General features: G+C 36.4%; 1 non-coding gene across 1 annotated transcript; it reads right to left on the bottom strand.

Annotated features, from left to right (window-relative positions):
- Positions 1-2,683: 2,683 nt before the first annotated feature.
- LOC120227910 lies at positions 2,684-2,848 on the bottom strand. Its single transcript, XR_005527365.1, has one exon. It is a non-coding gene; the product is annotated as a U1 spliceosomal RNA (small nuclear RNA).
- Between the last annotated feature and the right edge of the window lie 1,197 nt (positions 2,849-4,045).

Genomic DNA, 4,045 nt, shown 5'->3' with positions numbered 1-4,045 from the left:
GCTCAGGTCATGATCTCACAATTTGTAGGTTCTAATTCCACATAGAGCTCTCTGATATCAGCACAGAGCCCACTTCAGATCTTGTCCCCATCTGTCTCTGCCCCTCCCCCCTCTTAAAAATAAAAAATAAACATTAAAAAAAAAACACCCTAATCTATGATGATAGAATAATGGTTACCTCTGTGGATTAGGTAGTGATTAAATGAGGCACAATGAATCCTTCCAGGGTGATGGAAATGGCTTATATCTTGAACTACATGGAGGTTTTATATATGTATATGAAAATTAAGCTGCGTGTTTAGTTTGTGTGCTTTCTGTATGTATATTATGCCTTAGTAAAAAAATAATTTTAAATAAAAAAATTACTGAGGACCCCCAGAGAGCCTTTATGTGAGTTATATCTATAAAATCTTACCATACTTGAAATTGAAATGGAGAAATTTTAAGTATTACTAACTCATTTTAAGTAAGTCATTACATATTAAATAATATCATTACAAGAAATGACTATATTTACTAAAACAAAAAGATTTTAGAAGTGGCATTATTTTACATGTTTGCAAATTTATTTAATGTCTGGCTTAAAAAAGAGCTGATTCTCAAACCTGCTTCTGCATCTAATTTGTTAAAATACCATGTCATGCAGCCTTTTGGAAACTCTTCTGTACACATATTGGAGAAAATGAGTAAAAAGACAAATAACAGCTTATGATAATAGTTTTGACCTCATGATCCTCTGAAAGAGTCTCTGAGCCCCCTAGAGTGCCCCATGACTACATATTGGGAACTGTTGCTCTGACCTGCACACCTATGCTGCCTCTTTAGTGTGCTGTGAGAAGACAAGTGAAATGCCCAAGTTTAGAATGGGTTTCACGTTAGCTACTGTTTATTATACAGCTTTGTTAGTATCGTTCTCATTTTTCACAGTTCTGTTCCCTGCCTCCCTTACATCTTCTAGGATCAGTAGCTGTGGAGACTTTTTTCTCTCACCCTTCCCCTCTCTAGTGGAGGCCATATTCCAGCAGGCAGGGGGATGAAAGCACTAGGACACATGAGCATGGTAGGAGCTGAGCTCCATTTCAAGGTAACCTTGATCACTCTACCGTTTAGGTTAATTATCATCATAATTTGCTTCTAGAATAAGACTTTGTTTTATCTTTGAACTAAAAGGTCACCCCTGGGACCAAATGGCAAGCACCTTAGGCAATGACTGGATAACCTCAGCTATCTTATACCAGTTCTCATTATTGTCCTCTCCAGTGTCAGGGCTGCTGTCAGGTCCTTGACTGGCATGCCCCTGCTTTCTTAGTGTGTTTTTAGTTACAGTTTAGAGCTGCTGCGTACAGCCAGATGACTGTTAGCAAGATACTGACTGACTTTCTGAAATGTATCTAATGTGAGAGAGTGAGACATATACTTAAGAATAATTTTTTCTAATATTTTATTATGAAAAATTTCAAACATACAGGAAAGTTGAAAGAATTTTATACCAAATACCCATGTACTCACTATCTAGATTTTATGATTTACATTTTACTATTGTTGCTTTATTACATATATGTATCTACTTATCAATCCCTCTATCCATTCCATTAATCATCTTATTTTTTATATATTTCAAAGTAAGTTGCAGACGTAAATATACTTCACCCCTCAACAATTCATGTGTGTACTTAACTAGAGCTTAACATTTGCTTATGGGGTTTTTTTTAAAGTAAAATTCATATACAGTTTACTCAAAGACTTGAAAACTTATGTTCACACAAAAACCTGCACACAGATGTTTACAGCAGCTTTATTCATAATCGACAAGACTTGGAAGCACCCAAGATGCCATTTAGTAGGTGAATGCATAAACGAACTACAGTATATCCAGATAATGGAATATTTCTTAACACTAAAAGGAAATGAGTTATCAAGCCATGAAAAGACATGGAGGAAACTTAAATGCATAAAAACTTCATACTATATGATTTCAGCTATATGGCTTGCTGGAAAAGGCAAAACTATGAAGACAGTAAAAAGTTTGCCAGAGGGGCAAGTGGGGGGTGGGGTGGGAGTGGGATGGTGAATAGGTGGAGCACAGAGGTTTTTTAGAGCAGTGAAAATATTCTGCATGATACTATAATGGTGAATACATGTCATTGTACATTTATCCAAACCCATAGAATATAAAAAACCAATAGTGAACCCTAATGTAAACCACAGACTTCGGGTATTTATGATGTGTCAACGTAGATTCATCAGTTATAACAAATGCATAATTCTGGTGATTGATATTGATAATAGGGGAGGCTGTACATGTGTAGGGGCAAGGGATATATGGGAAATCTCTGTATCTGCCTTTCAGTTTTGCTGTGAACCTAACATTACTGCCCCCTCCCCCAAAATTAAGTCTTTAAAAAAATTAGTCAAGTCAGGAGAATGAGCTCTGTAGAAGACAAGGACTGCTGTTCATTAAAAAAAAAAAAAAAAAAATCACATCCAGTGAGGTGGACAAATCATAATTGCACCATTTGATGAATTTTGACACCATTTTGTGAATCATATTCACATAGGTATTCTATAATGAATCATAAAATATACCTATCATCCCAGAGAGTTATTTCATGGCCCTACTCAGTCAATCTTGTCCCTACCATACTCCTAGAGGCAGCACCTGTTTTCAGAATTTTTTTTTTTTCAGGGGAAAGTGCGAACACAGTCCCTCACCACCACAAATTATGCAATCGAATTTCCCACATTTGGGGAAATGTGCAGGGGTCAGCACATTCCGAGTGCAATAGATAACCCTTGCCCTGGGAAAACCACCTTCTTGATCATGGTATCTCCCCTGACAGGTAAGTATCAGAATAATTTTTAAAGTACCCAGTGAAATTCTTTTTTGGGAAATCTCTGGATTATTTAGGCCCATTGTACTGGTAACAGGCTCTATAGAAGTTACAGAAAATTTCCAGTCTTAACTTAGATGATAATAGATACTTTGTAAATGTGACTCTTTTTTCCTAAAAGTTATTTTAAATTATGAAAAGGAGGAGAACTGATCTTCAAGCTGCAAAAGGTATTCAGTACAAGTATTTTAATACTAATTGCATAGATCTTGGGAAAAATAAATTTAATGGGTAAAACTTTCAAAAGAAAATTAAAAAACAAGTCACTGTCACTCATTCAGGTATATCAGTAGTCCATTGAAAGTGAACCTTTCAATGTATTATGCATGGTGACAAGGAAGCTGCCAGGCTTAAGATACTATTAAAATACTATTAAGATACTATTAAAACCTTGTGACAATAAACCAGACTGGCCTCAGGGCCTGTGTCCTGGACATCAGCACTCCAGGCAGTTTGGAACCTTACAGAGCTAGTGAAAAATACTTCCTGCAGTGCTCAATTATATACATCTTGAGGATTGAGGATAAACTCCATATCAAAAGAAGGCTTGAATCCCAAACAAGTATTGAGTGGCTCTCACTTCTTTCTTCTTTTGTCCCACTAAAATGGTTTTGTAGTGCATGGATAATTGTGAGAACACTTACTTATTAAAAACTATAAGTGTGTCCATGTGGAGCATGTGAGGATGAAAATAGAATTCCCAGTTTCAAGGGGTTTGCAATTGTCAGAGAGGCAGAATTTCCTCTGCCCTTCAAGGTCCTTCTAGCTGGACTAAAAATCAAATTGATATGAGACAGATTAACAAGAGAAAATAAAATTTAATTTCACATGTACTGGGAATCCACACAGATACAAAATTCCAGGGACAATCAGGCAAAATGAGATATATATGTCATTTAGAACTAAGGATACAGGGGCAGGGGCCTGGGACTTCACATGGAAGGAATGTAATTCACAGGAAGATGAAAAAGAGTAAATGTTTGATAAACAAATGTTTTCTGGGCCACTGGGAAACATTGGGAAACAATAGGACACAAAGGACACTGATCAAATAGGCCTTGCTGCGTTCCTCCCTGTCTGCTATACCTTGTTCATATCATAATGTAGTTGTCTATGGTAATAACTCTCTTCCCAGAGCAAGTCCTCTATCTAAA

The sequence above is a fragment of the Hyaena hyaena genome, unplaced genomic scaffold (assembly GCF_003009895.1).
Source record: "Hyaena hyaena isolate Hyena2069 unplaced genomic scaffold, ASM300989v1 scaffold_19, whole genome shotgun sequence".
Taxonomy (NCBI): domain Eukaryota; kingdom Metazoa; phylum Chordata; class Mammalia; order Carnivora; family Hyaenidae; genus Hyaena; species Hyaena hyaena.
Note: the sequence above shows the minus strand (reverse complement) of the source record. Positions and strands in the feature narration are given on the sequence as shown.